General features: G+C 40.1%; 1 long non-coding RNA gene across 1 annotated transcript; it reads left to right on the forward strand.

The window, feature by feature from the left end:
* Positions 1-15288: 15288 nt before the first annotated feature.
* Positions 15289-23464, forward strand: LOC123330877. Its single transcript, XR_006547126.1, has 3 exons — positions 15289-15358; positions 16308-16380; positions 22857-23464. It is a non-coding gene; the product is annotated as an uncharacterized LOC123330877 (long non-coding RNA).
* The last annotated feature ends 67 nt before the right edge of the window (positions 23465-23531 follow it).

A 23531-nucleotide genomic window follows, 5' to 3' on the forward strand; every position in this document is an offset into this window, starting at 1 on the left:
AATCGCTGGGTCCCCGCCTCCACATAGCGTCCCAGTGCACTGGGGTTAGGAGAAGCAGAAGCGGTACTTGTCTCAGATGGCAGCAGAAGCTTCTGCCAACTTCCCTGTACTGTCCTGTTTTTCATGGTGGGATGCTAATTTCAAACCAGAGAGTCTATTTAGTCAAGAAATGAAACTCCTTGTGTGACACCAGGGCTGTTTAAGATCAGAGCGACACAGTCTACTCTGATCACACACATGGGGCTCTGAAGTTAGTAAAGAAAGAATTATGCCAATTCTGGGCTCCCCAGCTGTCTGAGAGTTCAAAAGCTTAGATCGTCATGTGCTTTTTGCTATTATTTGTGCTGAGAAGATCTTTTCATCTTTTTTTTTTTTTTTTGAAGTTGGTCAGAGCAAATGGGTGGTACTTTTCCTTAAAACAACTTGAACAAAAACTAGAAACAAGATAACATCTGCCACAAATGAAAACTCTATTGTACTTGTTCACTAAAAACTCTCCCAGTGACAGAAAAACCAGTCAGCTAAAACCTGTCAGCTTCCCTCTTTGGGGAAATACCACAAGGCTGGACAAATGATGACACTGAGCTTTGAGCCAATATTGAGCTAATCCAATGTAACATATTGTTATACAGCAAACTCGAGAACTTTGGTTTAGCGGAGAAATTATGTAATGTCAGAGAGCGCCAGACTTGCTTAGCTACATGTCTAAGAATGCTTCAAATGGCCTTTCCAAACCAGAGGAACAATTCACTGACCCGGTTTTCCCAATTTGGAACAGTAGTGAATGACGAAGACTTATTTCCCAAAGCTTCCACTTTGATCTTCTATAAGCAACCGAAAAACATAGAATTCAGAGGGGGAAAAAAAATCACATGTTCAGAAGAATGTAGAATACCCGGATGTTGTAAATTCAGTTCCAGGGTCACTGGCTGATATCAGAATACATCTGTCGCATCAGACGCTGCCGCCAGCTCATGAACACAAAGGAAAAAACAAACGGCTGGCACCTCAGACATTTATAAGGATTCATTCATTCTGATGAACAAACCTAAGGTGGGCTGGGGGGTATGTACATGGATGATGACATCAGATGGCACACTGAAAAGAAAGTTCTGGACCTGGAGGCAATGAAATTGGAATTTTGGTCCAAATTCTGTCATTAACTAGCAATAAGTCTTAGGCAAGTGATTTTTGTCTCTTTGGGTTTTACTCAGTTTCATTATATATAAAACAGAAATTAGACTAGACCATCTCCAAGTTCCCAGACATTTCTGAATTACTCACTCAGTCTCTCTGACTCTTTGTGACCCCATGGGCTATAGCGCACCAGGCTGCTCTGTCCATGGAATTCTCCAGGCAAGAATACTGGAGTGGGTGGCCACTCCATTCTCTAGGGGATCTCCCCTGGGTCAGAAAGGATCGAACCTGGGTCTCCTGCACCAGCAGGCAGATTCTTTGCAGTCTGAGCCACCAGGAGAAGCCCGCTTTAGGTGGTGGTGGTTTGGTCACTAAGGCCTGTCCGCCTCTTGCGACCCCGTGGACTGTAGCCCGCCAGGCTCCTCTGTCCATGGGATTCTCCAGGCAAGAATACTGGAGTGGGTTCCCATCTCTTTCTAACACTGTCTAATTCAAGCTGTTTATCAAATATCAGGAGAGGACTGTTAAGGGCTGGCAGGGTTTTCAAGATAAATTTGTATCATCACCCTCAGGGCATCATAACGATCTTCTGCTGTAGACCACAGCCCCAGGATTTCAGGACATAGACTGAAATGTCTAAATCCAGGTTTTCCTCAAAGGGTGTGACTCTAGTTCAGGAGCTAGGACACATGCCTGAACTGTAACACAGGGTAACCCATGCTAAGTACCAAATGTCCACCACAGATAGCATACAGAATTCAAAGCCAGGAAGCCTTTGCCAAGGTTTGGGGCAGAAAGAATCATTTTCAAGGAAGAGGCAGAGCTTTAACCTAATCTCTGAAGGTAAGAAGCTGGATAAGATAACATCTCAGGATCCTTGGAATTCTAAGATTAGGATTAATAATTAATGTTAATATTAAAGAAAGACTCTCTAATAGGTATACTAAAGGCCTCCAATGGGCTTCCCAGGTGGTGCTAGTGGTAAAGAACCCGCTTGCCAGTGCAGGAGATGTAAGAGATGCAGGTTCAATCCCTGGGTCAGGAGGAGGGCATGGCAACCCACTCCAGTATTCTTGCCTGGAGAATCTCCATGGGCAGAGGAGCCTGGCAGGTTATACAGTCCACGCGCTCGCAAAGAGTCAGACATGACTGAAGAGACAGTATGCATGCAGGCAGGCCTCTAATAGGTACAACTACTAATACCATGGAAATTAGCAAAATTTATAAGATTGTTTTTCCAGCACAGATATTTCATGATAGTTAATTAAAAATTACTTTGTTTAATCGTATCATACAAGCTAACTACCTTATATGTGACCAAACAACTACCTAATTCTGGTTTAAGACATTGTTTCAAAATAAATTGAAGATGACTGTCAAAAATGATTTCTGCCAAACTTCTAGGATTTCCACTAGAACGTCCCGTAATTGCCTCCTCACCAGTGGTAATCCTACAGTGGCACATAGATAATTAAATAATTAAAACCATTATTTGGCAACTGTAAAGAATTCCTCTCTGGCTATACAACTGACCCTTTCATTTTTAAACTGGTGGACAGGGAAAAGAGAGTCAATTTAACTGTTCAGCCCTTATCAAGTGGCTTTTCTATGTTGGGCAACTTTGTTCAAAGCAAGAAGAAACAAAGGCACAAACTCGAGCTTCCCCATGGCAAGTGGGGAAGAGATGAGTGCATTGTATTTTTTTTTTTTTTTTTTTGGTGTCCCGCAAACCTTACAGTGCCCAGGAGAGAAGGGAGCTCCCACTGGCAATCCTCAGGGTGCAATTCAAAGTATACCAAATTTAGGATCAGAAATAGACAAAAGGCCCATTTCACATAATCGGGCCATTCTGGGTTCGCCCTGATAATGTTTGAAATGGGAAAGACTAAAAAAATAAAAAGAAAGCTGAAGCAAAATGGGAAAACACTTATTTAAAATTAATGTCACACCTCATTTTCAATTAGTCTCTTGTGAACTTTGCCTCATTCCTACACCCTTGCTTGTGTATGCTGAAACCTGTAGACAGCCATAAAATTAGTTTACATAAAAGCACTAATTAACATAGGCCACTTGAGGATAACAAACCAATCTTTTCATCTATTTTTAAATTCTTATTGTGAATCCTTAAAATATGCCTCATTTTAAAGCATCACTGACTCAATTTTAAAACATTGCCAGAACCTGCTTTGCTAATCTGCAAACTCGATAATTCTACCCCAAACCTCAGCGCACTCAGCAACAATTTAATAGCAAATATCTCTAGTGGGACCTCATATTACTATGATTCTATTACTTTTTATATTACAAAAAAAAGTGCTAGCACACTCTAAAGTATTATAAATAGTTCAGACCAGGCAATGCTTGTCAAAATATGTGAAAGTTTATTTTTTGCACTCAGTAACCTGGGATTTTTATCTTATATATTTATAATCCATAATATGCCTCCCATAATTAGTATAAAATGTAGATAACTAATCAAATTCCTAGTTTCTGGGCATTTTATTTCTGTTAATATGATTACTAAGGGTGATAAGTTGCATGGTTAATAACCCAATCATGCTACTAAATGCAAATTCTAAACATATCTTAAAATAATTGCATAGATGCCAAAAATTGGCCTCTTTAATTGTATTTTTCTTAGACTGCTAAGCAGCCCTTTCTGTGATTGAGGGCATTTGTGTTTATGCTCTTTGAGGATTTTTAGTTTGAGATTTAAAAGACAGATATAAATCGGGATACTTATTTAATAATTGTTGTAATACATTTCAAATGACATTAAAGAAGTATATGTTCCCCTGTTAACCAGTAATACTTCATAGCTTGACAGAGGTCCCTGTAAAATTGTTCAACTTTTGAAATGTTCAAGATTTTTTTGACATTATTATTGGTACAACTGGAAGTATATGGAAGTATATCAATCTGTAAACACAGAGATAATTCCACATAGAAGAGATTTCACAATGCTTGTTGCTTTTCAGCAATTTCATGCTAGCTCAATTTTTAAATTGATATTGCTCATTTATTCTATGACCACTCTGCTACATATTTATTTGTAATAAATGCTATGCACATCAGTAAATAAATGCACATCAGTCCTTAACAAATGATTCCCATTCTTTATGAGAGATGAATTGCAAAGTGCCGTCTTGATTATAAAGCATATCCACTATGATATTTGCATCAAACATGTAAATGCCAGCAACACAGACACTTCGATATCCTCCAGCTTGCATCCCCAAGCTCTATAAAGTGTCTCTAAGGGCTACAGGGTGATGATCTTTTAGCCCACCCGCCGCCCCTCCTCCACCCTTCACTGTTTCTCTAGCATGTTCTATCCCTTTAAATTCTCTCTCAACATTAATATCATCTGCCCTTGCTTAAGCATTTATAATAAGCTATAACTATCACAGGAACCAAAATACTCCAGCTCATTCTCTCCCTGTAGGCAGATCTGACCGGCCAGCCAAATCTTAAGGAACAGGCTTCTTGATGAAATCTGAGCCGAACAAAGGAAATTTTACATTTAACACACTGAGTGCCTCCTGAGACACAGCACGGTCCTGCTCTTGGAATGGAATTTTCCACCTTTCCAGTGAGGGAAGCATAAAACTGCCCTGGGTTTCCTTAGGCTAACCTGCGGACCTACTCCCTTACCATTTCGTGGTAAATTGGAGACCGAGTCCTGGAGTAAGACTGATGTCAGAGCAGAGCCAAGATGACAACATTGGTTCTGACAATGAATGTTCTCTGACCCACTACTCAGGTGCCTGGCAGTGACAAAGGTCAACACACCTTTGGGGAGTTGGCAAGTAGAATCCCCTTCTCTTACCAATTTCCTATTCAAACAGTTTAAACTCAGAGCCCACTACTGTTCCAAAATGTGTTTGTGCCATGGGCATGGTAGTTGATATGCTTAATTCCCAGCTGCTTAGAATCATCGAGAGTTCAGCTTCTTCTTTTACAGACACAGCAAACAAGCTCCAGAGAGGTTAAACGATTTTTCCAAAATATTGTAGCTGAGCTAGAAGCTCTTGCCTTTCTTTATAGGCTTTTTATCTTATTATTCTTTTTTAAATGTTTTGGTTGAGCCTCAGCATTCAGCACCAACTTTACTGGTTTCCCAGCTATTATGTAAACTAGACCACAAGTGACCATTGCAACAAGACCGCTGGGGCAGAGAGCAGAGCGGTGTGTCCAGCTATGACTTCAGAAGTTGCCTTTAGGCTCTTGTTAATGAAAATATCTGCAGCCTGAATAAAACTTAATAATAAAAATAAAACTGTTTCACTTATGGTTAGCCTTCTCATAGTGAGGGGCTCTAAATTCTGACAGCAAAACCAAGGATAAGTCATGTCAATTGAGATCATTATTTGTGGACAATAGTCAAGAGGCAGCACGTGGAGTAACTAACATACAGCCAAGTTTTCTCCAAGCCCGCTCGCTTGCCTACGCCTCAAAGTCTCACAGCCTCTGACAGTTTCTCCAGCTTCTCTCTCCTCCCTGTGAAACTCCTCTGAAACATCTCCCTACTGTCCCAGGTGTGTTCTGGCTTCTTTAACCCTCCCCAGCCATTTTTATTGCATAAAATAAGTATTCTTCTGTGGGCTTCTCCAATCTGCATCTCTACTTTTAGCTTTGTGTGAGAGATATGTAATGCTACCTATGTCATCTCGAGCATAAAGAATATTTTTAAATATTCTCTAGCTTCTATAACTGAAGCTGATGTCAGTCGTGACAAGAGCTAGAATACATGCTTGATTGTGTCATGGGCAGATTCAGAACATGACTAGAGGGTTATATTCTGCTGTCCTGGTCATCCATGTCCACTTCCCTTGCCCCCTCTTCCCTACCCAGTTAAACAGAGGACATTAAAAGTCATTTCCTTACACAAGTGACATCAGGAATAGTGGAAGAAAGTCATGTAGTTCCCACAGTGAAAGAGATCAGAATCTACTGTTCATGTCAGAGGATATTTATGAACTCAGAGTCTTACTAAATACACCATGTGTATACTTCTACATGAATGAGCTATACTGTCAAAAGCCCAGGATGGCAATATAATGGGACAACGAATGGCTCACCTTTAGGTGCTTCTTCTTAACCGTGACTGCACCTCTCCATTTTCTTGATTGCCGTCACCCTAAAGCCTCACATAGGTCTGCTCCTTTGAATTCCTTGAGGCTGAACCAGTCAAATGTTAGGCCTAGACCAGCCTGTGAGGAAGTTGCTCAAGAGCTAAGTGTCAAAGCCAGAAATTTAAAAGAAAGAAAGAAAGAAAGAAAGAAAACATTTTGATGATAAAAGGCACTTGGCTTTCTGCCTTTGGCCAATTTCCCCATTCATTAGTAACCACTGAGCCTTCTTCATTTCTCTTCCTGTTATTTTTCTGTTTTTCAGAAACGACATCCCTTCTGACAAAAGAACTCCAAAAAACTGGTGATCTGAAGGTTGTTTTAGGTTCTGAGGACATCGCTGTTGGTGTAACTCAGCCTCATGGATGCTCTCCCACACTGATACGGGCTCACCAAGAGGAGACTCGAAGTGTTCTGTCTACAGTCTACAACAGGCGAGGATCATACATTTTAGTAAGGCTTCATTATGAAGTATTTAAAACCAAGATAAAGTCCCCAAATCTTAACTCTGCAGAAAATAAAGATCCAGAGATCCAAGTTATTGAGGTTCTGAAAAGATCTTAGAGACTATCTCATATTGTTTTATTTTAGGGCTAAGGAAACTGATGAACAAAAGGGCAAGAATCACTAGCTCTCTGAGAATTTTAGAGACTAAAATGAGAAAGACAAAGAATTAATTGGTGTCATTTTTTTTTAAGTAACCTTTGCATAGATCTTTTTATATAAACTTCTGGTTATTGTATAATATGAATGCTATAGATCTATTTAGGAATATAACCATACTAAGTTACACAGAATATCTCTGTATTCTACTAATAATGACATTTCTTAAATACTGATTTGTAGGGACCAGTGGCCCCCCTAATGAAGGTTCCTGTGCCCTCAGCATCTCGAGAGCTGGACGCAACAAGGAAGAGCTGAGGAGAACTGAGAGACGCCCCTGTTGTGTCTGAAGGTGCTTTCTGGAGTAAGCAGCAAAATCCTAGGAAATAAACAACCTGGGCTCTAGTCTTAGATCTGCCACTGGGCAGCCTGGTCTCAGGCAAGATATCTAGTCTCTCTTAGTCTTGATTTTTTATCTATAAATTAAAAGCTTAAGATAGTCCTTAGCACTTCCTTCTAGCTCTGAAATTCCCGAGTTCATTATGCTGAGCCTGAGAGCAATCACGTGGTCTCCGTGTGTGTGCTCAGGGCAGATGTGGTTCCAAACAGTGCGACCAGCTTAGAGTTAAGTAGGCATAAGAAGGTTAAAGATTTAAGCACATTGGAGTAGCAGCCGAGCAAAGGAGGACCTCAGCTCCTGCATATTCCATACAGCCGTTGTATAGATAGGAGAGGTAGAGAGAAAGGAGTGTGTTTTTTCCAGGGGAAATCAAGAGAAACCAGAGTATTTTTTTGACACCAAAGATTAGAGACAGGTAATGGGCAGACTGCCTTGAAAGGAGACCAAATATATAACTTAAGCGGTATGCATGGTTAGAAAGCTCCAGTCAGTAAGGTCATGCCTCTGTTCCTGCGACCAGCATGGTCTGCAATTTTCAAACTTCTTTTAGCTCTGGAATCCTGTTGTGGCAGCTTCCACCACTTAAAGAACCAACTGTCATTTACTCCATCCCCACTTCCTGCCCCTCCACACCAAGTCTCAAGTAAACATGAGCCTTAGATAGTCATGCTTTGTCTTCAGATCCAAAGTTGAAGACTCCTATTCAGATGTTAAACACAAATGCCGGAACCAACACTCAGATATTCCTTTGAGTGTCTTGCCAGGGCTACCTACACAGACTGGACAACCAGCTTTGGAAACGGAGTGGCCCTGATTTAAGTGTAGGTAAATCAATGCTCCATTCTCACTCTACTTGTTGTATCAACACAGATGTAGCAGAGAAAGGGAAATGAGATCCAATTGCAGTGAGGAGGAAGGATGAAGATGCAACTCCTCACTGTCTCCTAACTCATTCTTGAAAGACAGCCTGGAGGAGCAGATTCCAACCAGAGGAACCCAGCTGGAACGCCTAGGCAGCAGCCAGGAGATGGCAGGGCCATTTTGTGTATGTTTTCTGTTTACTTGCTCAGTTTTTAATGAAAGAAATGTATTTTTTGTTCTTTATGTGTTTTTGAAGTATCTTAGCATTAAAAACATATATTTTTTGTTAGAAAAATAAACTGAATATTTTAATAGCAGTTCAAAAATTGAATTTGATATACTACTCCTAAGAATGGCTTCCCTGGTGACTCAGCTGTAAAGAATCCACCTGCAATGCAGGAGATGCAAGAGATGCGGGTTTGATCCCTGGAGAAGGGAATGGCAACCCACTCCAGTATTCTTGCCTAGAAATTTCCATGGATAGAGGAGCCCAGTGGGCTACAGTCCATGGGGTCACAAAGAGTCAGACACAACTGATCACACACACACACACACACACTCCTAAGAGTATACACATTTCTTTTAAAACATGATATATAAAGTAATATATAGTAACCAGGAGAGAAAAAATAGTGAATATTGATTTTTTTCCCCCTAGTGAGCTATTACCTGGGAATCACAGCCAAGGTAGGACTATTTAGACCACTTTATCATTAACCTTCCTCTGTATGTAAATTCACAGACATCAGACTGTAAATGTGCTTGCTCCATCGCCAAAGGAAACTGAATTCTGATATAAGCCCTATATTTTGAAAAGGAATGATTATTTCTTCTTTCTATGTATACCTGTGGTGGATTCATTTTGATATTTGGCAAAACTAATACAATTATGTAAAGTTTAAAAATAAAATTAAAAAAAAAATAAAGTACTCCAAAACTTCTTGGAACAGCCTGTTCTACAGTTTGGTCATACTTACAGATTATAAAGTCTTCCTGTGTCTGCAAACAGACTCTCCTGGTGCTGTCCACTGAAACTCCCTCTCTTCTGCTCCATCCAGGGAGAAGGGAGAAGGTTGGCTTGTGTTCTCTACAGCTCCACTTCACTGCTCTGAGCTTGTTAATTTTGTCTCTCTTCAGCCTTCTCTTCTTCAGGATAAATAACCCACCTCCTTCCCTGTGTACACAGCCTCCAATCCCTGTCATTGTTTCCTTCTTTCTATGCATGAATTCTATGCCATTTTCATACATATGTTTCAAGTTACAGACCTAAAGCGTAATGTTCAAATAAGAGCCTGACCTTCGATGAATTTATACAAAGATTAGTTCCTGGCTACAAATGATGCTCGTCCTAACAGGGCTTAGGAGAGTATTGCTGTCTTAATGCCATCGCTAGGTTAATGGCTTGTGTATTTCTGGAACGCCAGATCTTCTACAGCCAAGTTCATGTCAAAATATATTCTCTATCTAGCCCTTTCTCCCCAAAGGAAGTCACTGTTAATAAATTTAGATTTTAGTTCTTCCAGAAGTTTCTACATGAGCTCTAAATAAATTATCTGATTACATATACCTCTTTTGATTTTCGACCTTAAACACTCAGTAGCTATTGACTTCTCTACATGATGAAAGATTTCCCTCATTTATATGTTTTCCTTCTCTATCTTCTCCCCAATTTAATTCACAAAGTTTTAGTTCTTCAGTGAGGTAGATGGATAACTTATCTGCATGTATAACATAGTTATCTCTCCATTTCTAGATCTAGCAGCTTCAGAAAATATTTATTTACATTAGCACACCTCTCCACCTCCAGACTTCTGTCAGGGTATAGCTTTTATGCTGTTAAGGGTTATAATATTTACATTGTTTTATAAATATTATTAATTCTGATATTATCATAGAAATAGTATTTGTTACAGATGCAAGAAAACAGAAATTAATTTATGTCACCAAAATCATGCTATGCGAAATAGAGTATTCTAAGCATCACAGTCAAATGAATTCTCTATTCTTAAACTCCACCAAACCCTCAAAATCATGCCACGTCTTAGTTTACTTCTTGTTTGAATCCTGGATTTTGAGGCAGTTCCATACATACTATTACTGGTTGCAAGCAGTGGAAGCTGATTAACTTAACAAATGCGTTGGAAGGATATAGGTAACTCTCAAAACCAAAGGAAAAGCTAGGAATGAATCAGGTACAGATTTTCACGATATTAGACTATAAAACTCGGAGAAGGCAATGGCACCCCACTCCAGTACTCTTGCCTGGAAAATCCCATGGACGGAGGACCCTGGTGGGCTGCAGTCCATTGGCTCGCTAAGAGTCAGACATGACTGAGCGACTTCCCTTTCACTTTTCACTTTCATGCATTGGAGAAGGAAATGGCAACCCACTCCAGTGTTCTTGCCTGGAGAATCCCAGGGACAGTGGAGCCTGGTGGGCTGCTGTCTCTGGGGTCGCACAGAGTCGGACACGACTGAAGCAACTTAGCAGCAGCAGCAGCAGCAGCACACTATAAAACTAGAAAGAGATCCAGCTCATTCTTAAAAAAGAGCCCCCGACTGGTCTATTTTGGATCACAAGCTAGGATGGGGAGGAGAGGGAACTTGATTGACACCCCCATCAAGGTTGCATGCAATGGTGAAGGGTAGTTCTCAAAAATAAAATCAAGTTGCTGTCACCAGATCAAGCTGAGTAGACCTAAAAATAGAGTTTATCACATACAATACATACATTAGTGCTTGTCACATTTTAATTAGTAAATAATTTGGGTAGTTACCTGTTTGACATTGTCCTTTCTCACTAGACCTTGTTCCACAAGGAGAGGTTACATATATTATTTATTTTCTTAATCCACATGCCTAGCACAGCATATGGCACATAGAACACTTATTAAATATTTGTTGAATAATATTTTTTTTAAAAAAGAAGTCCCAAGGATCTCTGGGATATACTTCATAGACTACCTGTATTCGTTTACTTTACTAGCAAATATTTTCAGATGGCTGAATTGCAATATTAAAGAAGGGGTTAGGTTACTCTTTCCAATGGTATAATATAATGGAGGCATGCAGCTTAAGTTTTCTGTTACAGGTATTGCCTTTTGAAAGAAAAGTACCTCTCAAAACTTCCAGATAGTGGCAGAATCCCATGATCTTACATGTTGCCCAAACAACTAATGTTTTAATTGTTCAGTTTCAACTGAAGAACTTATCCAAAGAACTGGCTGGCAATTTGAATGTTAATTTTTCATTCAGGATCTCACAACCTGTGGATCCCTGCAGCCAGGATTCGACACAGTAATATTTAAGACCTGATCTAATATCTCCTTTGTAACACAGTAATGTTTAAGACCTGATCTAATATCTCCTTTGTAAAGCTCCCCATTCACCCAAGGAATGAATCCTTTTCCCCACTCTTCTCTATCCCACTTCACACACTTCATCACCACTGAGGGAGAGTTATTTGTGGAGGCACAGTGGTAAAGAATCTGCCTGCTAATCCAAGAGACACATGTTAGATCCATGGGTGAGGAAGATCCCTGTGAGTAGGAAAGACAAACCACTCCAATATTCTTGCCTGGAAAGTTCCATGGACAGAGGAGCCCGGCAGGCTACAGTCCGTGTCACAAAGTCAAACACAACTGAGCAGGCATCACACGTGTTTGTTTATGTACCTGCCTCTCCATCTAAACTGCAAGTCCTATAAAAGAAGAAAGCGTGTATGATTCACCTTTGTATTGCCAGTGCCTACCAAATAGGAAGCACTTAGTAAATATTTATTGAATCTAAGGGCTTCCTCGATAGCTCAGCGAGTAAAGAATCTGCCTGCAATGCAGAAGACACAGATTTGGGTTCCATCCCTGGGTCGGGAGGATCCCATCCCTGGGTCGGGAGGATCCCCTGGATCCCCTGGCAACCCACTCCAGTATTCTTGCCTGGAAAAACGCCATGGAGCCAGGTGGACTACAGTCCATAAGGGTTGGAAAGAGTTGGACGTGACTGAGCAACTAAGCGCACAGGGAACCATCTTGCAGGCTGCATGATTCAGCAAAAATGCCAAAAACACTGAATCTCAGTAATCAGCCTAATACAGCCTTTGACAAAGAAGTAGAATGAGTTCAAAGAAATACCAGTTCAGGCTCTAAAGAGAGAAGATTTTATCTTCATCTAAGATCAGAAAAAGAAAAGAAGGAACGGAGGGAGGGAGGGAAGGAGGGAGAGAAGGAAGGAAGCAGAGTGTTAGTGCTCTAAGCTGTAGAGACGTTTTAAGTTATTTTTCAAGTGAACCCATTTATGGCTTGATTATAGGGCTTTAATATCTCTCAATCATATGGTAACAAATGAAACAATTAAGAATGCAGAAATGATCCTTTCTAGAGTTTTCATTCTTATATATCAATCAAGGAGAATGTTAATGGGGAGGTTTCAGTGGGAGTCAGTAATTCCTTACCAATTTCAGAAATTTGGTTTCACTTTCAGAGGCTGTTGGTGGCCACACTTGCGAAATCAAAACTGTAATTCATCTCCAGACAATAACTAATTATTACTAATTACTAAGAAATAAGTCAACAAAGATATTTTCCTGTTTACATTCTTATCAGGTTGTATCAGAACCATCTGTTTTCAAGTTTGTTGTTGCCGGGGTTTTTTTAATCCCCAGGGAGAAATACTCCACATTGTTCTCAGAATATATGCATGCAAAACTGCCTCTTGCTGCACAGCTGCAACATGCACTGAAACATTTGGGGAGGGGAAAAAACACATATTCTTCTGGGAAAGAAAATGAAAAGAAGTAGACGATCTCACTGAATTCACTCTGTCTTCAAACAAGGATATGCCAGGGTCTGTACCATATCTAACCACCATCTCCTCATTCAGATGGGTGACTATTGATTTTGCTAACAGTACATAATGTGGAATTTTAGACACTAAAATAACTCCAATCTAGAAAATACAGTAAAAGTCTCCACTAACACAGAAAAATTCTACAAATTTAGAACAATATGTGATCTCTTTGTTCTGTTGTTCATCAGTGCCTATTTCCTGTGATGCAAGCAATAAATTTCCCTTCTTTGAAGAGAAGTATAATTTCTCTATTGCCAAGGAAGCAAGATTGGGAGATTTAAACTGTGGTACTGACAGAGTTGCGGCATGGCTTTGTGCCAGCAATTAACCTTTGGTGTCTCAGTTACTTCATCTGTAAAATAGGGATAAGGCTTTGCACAGGTGTGTGATGCCTGGACTAATTAGCATAATTATCATTATTGATGGGAAACTAATGTTGGTCACTGATTTCGCTTCTCATGTTAACACCCAGGAATCACTTTTATCTCCTCTACATTGAATCATTTTTTGAGGAGTCTGTAAAAAAAAAAAAAAGATAAATGATGACAATAGCCAAAAACAGAGGCCGGCACAACACAGTTAAAATGAACCATCTCCATACAGATGCAGAGCCTTCATGGACTATCTTTTGATCTTTTGTATTTATCACTTAGACGTTTTTTAAACTTAGACTGAGCATGTAAACTATGAAAATACAAGGAAACTTTTCAAGGCCCACACTGAACTGGTAAACTGCACTGCAGCAAAAGGCTTTCCAGTTCATTGGCAGGTAATTTATGACAGTACTAGAGTGGTTTAGGCTTGAGCCATACAAAGTAATCAAAGTCAAGTAAAAGTATGCACTGAAGACATTGCTCATTTAACATCTAATACTGGAAGCTCAGCTTATAAAGAATCTGCCTGCAATGCAGCAGACCCCAGTTAGATTCCTGGCTCTGGAAGATCCCCTGGAGAAGGGATAGGCTACCCACTCCAGTATTCTTGGGCTTCCCTGGTGGCTCAGATGGTAAAGAATATGGCTGCAATGTGGGAGACCTGGGTTTGATCCCTGGATTGGGAAGATCCCCTGGAGGAGAGCATGGCAACCCACTTCAGTATGCTTGCCTGGAGAATCCCCTTGGACAGAGGAGCCTGGCAGGGTACAGTCCATGGGGTTGCAAACAGTCAGACGCAACTGAGCAACTAAGCACAACACAGCACCCTCACTTCCATGTACATATCTGCCTTGCAAGAACTGCAGCTCAAGTAGCCAGGGGACCAGGACAGACAACAGAAGTACAGGAGATGCCAACTTCACCAGAGTGGGAGCATCAGCGCTGGGTACAGTAGGGCATCCTTACATCAGAGCACAGGCAATGATTCATGAGTCAATGAGAGAGACAGAGGCCAGAGAATGGGGACTCTCCCCTTGCTCATCTAGGACTCTTAAGTGCTCTATTTCCTAAGTCAGGGTGAAATATCTGCTTTAAAAAAAATCGTACACGCGGCTATACTTAAAATGGATAACCAACAAGGACCTCCTGTATAGCACATGGAACTCTGTTCAATGTTATGTGGCAGACTGGATGGGAGGAGAATTTGGAGGAGAATGGATACATGTATATGTATGGCTGAGTCCCTTCACTGTTCTCCTGAAACTATCACATTATTAATAGGCTATACCCCAATACAAAATAAGTTTGTGGTTTTTTTTAAGTTACCTTCACATGTTGGCAAAAATGGCAATGAACCATAAAGGGAAACATAAAAGATGGAAGTGTTCTTATCATCAGTGACTCAATACTGTAACCTCTGCATCCTTTAGTGGAGACATGTGATACTTGCAGATTCAAAACCTCCCCAGGGCTTCTCATACTCAGCGATTTTTCTCCCAGGAGTTCACTCTTTTCTTGAATTGAGTAGACATCAAGCCCTAAATATCTAATGGTTCCCAAGAAATTAGCTTCTTGACAAGTCGTCAGCACTAAGGACTCTGTCCCTTTCCTCCATACTTGTCTCAAAATTACAGGCAACAACTTCCAAATGGAAACAAAGCTGTTACCACATTCATATGATCCTCACCTATTACATGAAATGCAACAATTAGCATTTCTAGCAGAATTGAAACTGCTAACACAACTTCTCTCTGTCCTACACCATTAAACTTGATTAGAAATCCCTTCACGATTAACATTCATCTCGCTGTATCGTGCTTGAAGGTTAATAATATCCACCATCTCCTGAGAGAGGGGGAGGGGAGGTATATGTGCCAAGGAGAAAGGCCGCCGGGAGAGGCAATTCCCCCTTCCGTCCACTAGAGGGGGGGCTCCGCGGGGCCGGCGGGAGGAAGGCAGAGACACCGACACACAGCATCCCGTCCTGCTGGCCTGCTCTTCAGTTGGTAAGAAGCAACATTAGTATTCATCGTTCTCTACGTCTCACCTCTGTCGGTTTTAACTTCTCATAAAGCCCCTTCAGAAATGCCGGATGGCCGTGCTGGCTTGGGGGCGGGGGGTGTGGAATCAACCAGCATCTTAAAACAATATCCAGTCTAATTCTTCTAAATCAACACTGCGTGAGATAAATACATAACCTGTGTGAACAGATCCTAAGTTTAAAACCCCCATAGATTCTGTAGCAACATGTGTACACTGCAGATGTAGCTATGGAGGGGGCAGTGGGTGTAAGTTCTCGGGGAGAACACCTCCATTGTATATAACGCATAAAGAAATGTCCCCAGCCCTGAGCACACCGGCTGTTTCTGCTTAGGGGGCTGAGTTATCCATAAAATGCAGTAGGACATTTTGTACTAAGTAGAGTACTTGATGGACTTTTTTAGACCTACTCTCCTATGCAGGTTTGTATAATTAAGGAAGAAACAGACGCTTTAGCAATGAAAGACAAACCTTCAATTTTCCCCTTGTCAAAATATGTTCTAAGAAAGAAGGTGTGGGGCAAGCGCCTGTTTGGGGTGGACTACACCTAGATGGCAAGGCAAAATATAATACCTTTTTCTATCTGTAATAGTGTTCAGTGCAGCGAACTCTTTTTCTTGTTACAGTACAGTAAATGGGGTGTTTAATTTGGGATTCAATGTAGTCCAGTGTCAAAGTGCAGCAGTTTTATTACAGAAATACAATTTTATTGGAGGCTGAAGATTTAATTTCCACCTTACGTCGAGAGCCATAAACGGTGTGCCTATTTTACATTTTGCATAGCATTTGGTATGTGTAATTCCTCGTCTAATTTTAGAGTTTGAAAAGGTGGAAGAGTCACAATATGTAGATTCAAATTCTTCAACATTTCAGCCAGAAATGCCATTTTAAAATGAGCAATTTTCTGTTTTTTAGGCATGGATTTGAAATTACTCCTTTCCTCCCGATTGAATTCTGTACCACATGCTCTCCAGTCCTTCCTAATGAGGTGAGCCACGAAGTTACCCAAGGAACACCCTTGGGTTGGAACAAATGCTTTCTTTGTTTAAATTTGTCTACTGGTTGGTATTGTACTTAAAAGTAAGATGATCGGGTGATATGGAGAGTCTGCCTTCTATTCTGCTTCCTCACACGTTATGTATGTTCTGATGGATGCATTTGGAATAAAATACCTTGTAAATATGTTAGAAGGATTGAATTTGAAAGAAATAATAAAGTGTTAACTGTAAAGCTATATCAACATTGAAATCCAAATTTGGGGGATGTGTTATTGTTCTGCATAAAATATATTTATTGCACCCCCCCCCCCACACACACTCAAACACACACATACACCTCGCTGCCTTTCCATCTGTTCGCCCTTTACAGCATTAGTTCTCATCAACATTTCATACCTTCTCTTTACCACCAGGTGGAGCCCTTTGTTTATGGACATCTGTCCATTTCCTTTTTCTCGAAGATGCTACCAGATAAATAGCTCCGGAGTTAAAATACTGTTGCAAACACGAAAATTTAACACCCACAGATAAAAAAAGTAAGGCTTTTTTCAGACACTGGTATAATAAACCTTGCCGTAAGAGTCCTCCTGCTTCTAGATTTAATAGCTTTACACACTCCTATTTACAATTTCTCCACACCAAACAGAGAAATAATACTGTTGTGTGTGCCATAAACAGTGTTGCTGCAGGTCTAGTTTATGTAGCACCATTGTTTTTATAATCTCAATGTTTGGAAATTTCAGTCAAATGGCAAAAAAAAAAAATGCTATCCCCCTGTTTTTCTTAGTCTTAAAAATATACACCTCATTGAGAAGAAAATGTTTTCCTTCAGACAAAAGAGAGTGGTGATTCAGCTGTAGGCAATACAGAGCAATGTCACATTCTTCTCTCAGTCATATTTATCTCTCTTCCATTTGAGATCCAGTAAAAGGTAAGTCAAAATCTATCTTACCTTTGGTTCTATTTAGGAGCTAGTTCATAATGGATACTAGAAGCAAAGCTTAATTATTATATTGCTCAATTATTTGAATATTTTTGTTTTAAGAAAGTAATCAAAGATGTTTTCATGCACAAAAGACAGAAAAAGGTAAGAAAAATTGAGAAGCCTGATTTGCATGTGCAAATAACTGTGGAATGAGCTCACCTAAACTTGCTTGCCAATGACCTCAACCTTGATCTGGAAAGATCATTTATTCACAAGTAAAACATTCATATTCTCTATGCTCACACTGTCTTGGATCTTTTCTCAAGGTAGATTTCTAACTGGGACATTAGTCTATGCATAATATCTGCATTTACCAACACCATGGAGTTATGTGTTTAACTGAAACATCATTTCTGTTACATTTTTAAAATTTTAACCAGGATTTACTCTCTTTGTATCGAATGTATCTAAAATTTTGCTTGCGCATCTGCAGAGCAGTAAGGAGAGGAAGATCTGTGTGTGCTTTATTGAATCCGTGCCTGAGCGTGGGAAATGTGGCTTTTCTCTCTTACACGAACTGGTTATGCGATCCGAGATGGGAGGCTGTCTGCAAAGAAGCCCTCATACAACAAAATGCTGGAACCACCATTTTGCTATCCGCTCGCACACAATGAAAGGGTGGCATAGAAAACAGTTAGCACGTTGTGCCCACGAGAGCTGCCTATGAAAGTATTCTACTCTCTGATCCAAATATTGAGCTTTTAAAAATGTTATTACTAAGGGGCTAAAGATATTCATCTTCTTTAAATGTATAAAACCTGTGTGGGAGGGTGGGTGGATGTCATACTGGAAGCATCTGCTGTGTACATTCAACTGAACGATGGAAAGAACTCGTCAAAAAGGCACACTTATTTCGCAAACTGAAATAAAAGCCCAGATCCTGAGAGCTGCTCCTGGCAGCTCACAGAAGCTGTGAACGGTGAATTTGGCCTTGACGCCTCCTTTCATTTTAGTTCACGGCATGCAAATGACAGTGAGGTTTAAGGGAGTTTTTTTCCTTAAAAAAAAATGTCCTGTAAAAATTAAAAACAGGCCCACATTTGACTCTCACCTGGAACACCCCACACTCTTATTTTTTTAGGGGAGCAAAAAAACAAAACAAGGACCCAGGGTCCCTTCCTCTTCCACTTCTGCTCTTATTTTTAATCATAAAAAATGCTGCTTTGGCTGCATTTAAGTGTGGAAATTCTCATTTTTCTGCAATGCTTCAGACTTCCATAGACTCCTTGGAGACACAGTGAGGAGCTAACCACACAAAAATGGGATTTTCGTGGTTAAAAAAACTGCTGTGTGTTTGGTAATTTTCCACAAGGAGTCAAAGTTACAAGTAGCTTTTTTCTTTTAAACATAATAACTTGAGTACTTAGTGTAGAGTTGCAGGTTTGAAATTTTTAAACTCATTGAAAGGTCTTACAAAATTTAACTTGTCTCCTTTTAATAAATATTTCCGGTATTTTCAAGTGTATAATAGGTAGGTCTCACACACACAGACAGAATTATAAAAGCGTACTGTCTATCAATAGAATATAGCCCTGGAGGACCCACCAGCGGGTTATGTAATATGTGACATAGACCACCAGGGGCTGAACTGAAACCACTAATACTTTTTTCATGGGATCATTAGTTAGAGTGAAACAAGGTACCTAAGTGAAAAGATGAGGAGTTTGACCTGGCTTGTTAATTTGCATGCCTTCACTTTCAGTCTTTGTTGCATTGAATTACATATGAATATTCAATTTTATTATTTAAACATATTGTCAGCCAGATATAGCACACCACTTTTCATATTTTTAATAATTCATCATGTAGTATATTGTGATTACTATTTACAGTTGGTTTTCAATAAATACAAAAACTCTTGTGAAAAAACGCAATTTAAATGTAAAGCTAAAGAGAAGTTATTAATTTTTTCCCCCTGCTGTACTTTAGGAGGTAAAATCAATTATTTTGTTTTGATATTTAGATCTTAAATTTAAATCTGCCTCCAACCAAGATGAGTGGGTCTGGGGCTCACAGAGCCAGCTTGCCTGTGTTCTTGATCTTCTGCTGACAGGGGAAGAGCAAAGAGCTACTTTACAGTTTGGGAGATGGGTCTAGACTTTTACGTGCACCACTCTCAGTTGCCCTATGTACCTTAAATCAATCCAATCCAATAAATTTAGGATTGTGGTTGAGAAATAAATGTCATGTCAGTAACCATCAACAAGATATCAGAAGAAAGAGTATGTAATCGTTTAGTCCAAAAATTAAGTTTCATGTTTTTAATTGGTGTCATATCCTGTCTTAAGTCTATGGTGCTTAAATCAAAGGCCACCACATTAACCTGGAAAGGAAGCATAATAACAACCCCTTTCATCCCCTGGCTCAAATATTTCTTTGCTCAACCCTCATTTTTGTTAAAAACACTTTCAGGCAAAGACCACAGGAAACAGTAAACATGGCAACACCATGAAAATAATTTTCTGATGCGCTATTTCTCTCTGTGTTCAAAGAGTGAGTTGTCCAGGGTGCAGAGGAACCTGCTGCATCATTAAACCCTATGCCGACGAAAACAGCCATTCTTCCAGCAAAGGGGATACCCCTCCTCATTTCATAAATCTTGTTTCCAACTAGACTGAAGCCAGGACTTGACTCTCGCTCACATCAAGAAACTGGTGAATCACAGTAGTACGTTCAAAGGGAATCAGGAGTGCCCAACAACTGCTTCAGGGGCAAGGATGCAGCCAGATGTCTGGCTGGGCTGCTCTAATAACCATCATGACTGCAGATGGTCTCCATCCAAACAGGGAAAGATACACGGATAGACACCAATACCACTGATCATCAGTGCAAAGCGAAAACCATGATCAAGATTTCAGATGTTGAGTTGGCCAACTTCTCCCCTATCTTCCCTCCCTCCCACCTTTCCTGCCCCTCTTTCCCAAACAAGAAGCTTGTTAGTGGTTGAGGGCCCAACAGGAAATGTTTACACCCAGTGCCAAATGCTAATCCTTCACTGAGGCCTTCCATATATTTAAAGGTTTCAGTTATGGAGGCAAAAGGGATTCCAATAGAAATTTCTTAGGGAATATGGAGAGTTAATAATTTGGCTAAGTGTATATTACATTCATTGGACTTCCTCTTTAATTAAGGATTACCTTAAAAGAGCACATTTCAAAGACAGTGGAAAATTTTTAAATTATCACTTATGCAGTAACCAACATGAAACTTTAAATATATGTTTGGGATGTTGGAGGGGGAATATAAGTAAATTCTCTTCGTAGGTTATATAACATTCCTTAATCTATCTAGACACATATTTCCTCATATCCAAAAATTCATATTTTATTGTCCTGTAATATTTTTTAGAACTGGATTTGGCATGCATTTGTGATTCATAAACCACAGATATCAAACCCTTCTAATCTGAATGTGGATAAAGGATTCTGGGGAAAACAGTAAAATTGTCTGTTTAAAACCAGCTTGAATTTTAAATTTAATTAATTGAATTAAATTAATGGTATTAAGTATTTGCAAATTTAATAGAACCATATTCAACATATTCATTATTTTAGTATCAGTGGATTTTTCAGTGCCATGAACTGTTTTGCAGTTTTCCTAGCATCTCTTAGAGTTACTGAAAATTATATCCTTTCAAGCAAACTCCCCTTTTATGAAATGTTTAGAAACACATTTAGATTTAATATTTCGAATACATTTCCCTTTTGTGACCTTTTCTCTAGGGCTCCTATAGTGGTCCTAAACCCATTTTGAGGTCTCAGCTTTCTCAATAAATATGTCAAAACCAGAGGTCTTTCAAAGAAGCTGCTGGGAACACAGAGGCCCTTCCTGCACGGCCAGTCTGACAAGGTCCTGGGTCTCCATTCCAAACCGGCTTCGTGTGGACACACACAGCTTCCAAACAGAGAAGCATCTCGTGTGCTTTCCTGGAAACAACACTTCCAGAAAATATGCTGACCAAGAAGAAACAGCAGGGGTGACAGAAGTGGTCAGAGCGCTCGCAACATCTTAACAAGCACTAATTAAATGCCTTGCTTTTAAAACACGGCTTAAGAAAGCCAAATACAATAACTTCTTACATATGGTTTTAGGAACTAACAAGACCTGTAGGAAATGGTGCAGTCATTAGATCAGTGTCCCCAAAGTCTCCTACAGCCATTAGTGACTAGGTGCTGTGCACTTTAGGGAGAAATGATGACAATCTGTCTGATGTGAAGCTGATTATTTTTTTTCCTCCTCATTTGTCTCTGAAGGGAATTTTGCATCTGTGTTAATGCACTACACAGTCAATTATTGAAACGGCCAGTCAATTGAATATAAAAAGAGCATTAGCAGCCTTGAAATCTATTTTTCTGATGAGGTACAAAGCCAGGCTGAAAAAGAATTGTGAATACCAAGAGTGACGTCAGGAACCGTGTTTTATCATATCGATAGCCTCCAGTTTCAATACATAGTGGGTATTTGATAATCATTTGATTATTTACTGAACAAATATTCTTTTGGTGATTATGCTATTCCAGACATAGGCTAAGTTTTAGAGATACAGTCAAGAAGACAGACAAGGCATCTTTTGGAATACACAGACTGTGAAAATATTTAAGGACTGGATTGGCGGATAGGCAAATAAATCTGAAAGAAAAGTGTTTCTTGGATACACATCTGATGTTACTTTAGGATGAGACCCATGGGCTGAATTTTTGCAAAGAAATGCAAAGCCAGATCCCCAGCTGAGATGACTCAAGACTGGCAGTCTGAGCTCCTGGGGATGAAGCAGCCAGAGTTAAGTGAGTTTGCCAGGATCCTAGAACCTGTTCAAGGTCGCTATTAGCCACTGGCATTCTTGGGAGAATATGAAGAAATGCTTCTGCTGATAAAGGAAAATACAGGCGTAATACTTAAAAAAAAATTTTTTTTTACTTTGAAGTATGACTAAAAAACTAAAAGGTGGGTTTGTATCTGTTTGACTCTGTTATTAAGAAGGGACCTCTTGTTTCCATGTATTGGTATAATACCTCTCGGGAAGATACATCTTACTGGCCCCAAGCTGCCTTTCACTCAGGCTGATTTCTTGAGCTCCTTGCTGGCTTAAAAAAAAAAATCCTGTTCCCATTTGCCTTTTATTCAGGCGGTTAATATTGCTGTTCTACCCCTTATCTGTACTCTGATGCAAACTGGGCTTCAGCAGCAAGATGACTATGAGAACAGGTCACTGAGGCTTGGTGAAGGGGCTGGAGATGGTCAAGCCTGCTCTTTCTAGAGCAGCTGGCTGAGTGCTTTGGGGCTGGAACGCGCACTGAACTGGAGGCTGTGTCACAGGAGCCTCGGGTAAGGCTGTGGCTGGGACCATGATTCAATCTAGCCACGCCACTGCAGAGGCCCATGAGAGGACATCGGAGTGGGGGAAAAAGCTTGCTAACCTGGATGTTTTCCATAAAAGAACTAGTTGACTGAATTTTTCTTTTCCAATTGGTTGCTTTGCAGTTTAATGAAAAGGAATTTCTGAATGACTGGGTTGAGAATCTAGCACCTGACCCCACAGAAACCCTTGTCCCAAGTCACTCCTGTTTATCAACACTGTTCACCAACCACCACCACAACCCTTCACAAAGGAAGAATCCTCACTGGATGTGATGCGGTTCATTTCATACATTTACTCAACAAATGTGTACTAAGAAGCCCTTCAAGTGGAACAGCTCTAGATGAGCAAGTTGGTAGGGGAGAAAAAGACTGCCGAACGAGGTATAAGGGTAAAAATCATTGAAGTTGTAGCATTAGGAATATAACCTTCAGCCTTGGGAGACTCCAGATGCTAAAGGAAGCAAGTCTGCTTTTCTCTAGTGCCACGGGCTAGGACAGACTGCTTTTGGTAATGCAGCTGATGAAGATGATGAGCTGATGATGGAGGAGACGGTGGTGACCAGCCAAAAGGTGATCACTGGAGTGCGAACAATTCCTTATATTTAGTTTATTATTTAACTGGCACACAAACCTGTTAAGTAGGAAACTGAGACTCGAAGAGGTTAAGTAATACCTAGCATTCAATAAATGGTAGAATGTGGATTCCAACTTCAGTCATCTGTTTCCGAAGCCCCCGGGACTATATGGCCTCTATCACATGGTCTAATGGCTTATATTTGTGAGGCCATTTAATTTTCA

The sequence above is a fragment of the Bubalus bubalis genome, chromosome 2 (genome assembly GCF_019923935.1).
Source record: "Bubalus bubalis isolate 160015118507 breed Murrah chromosome 2, NDDB_SH_1, whole genome shotgun sequence".
NCBI lineage: Eukaryota > Metazoa > Chordata > Mammalia > Artiodactyla > Bovidae > Bubalus > Bubalus bubalis.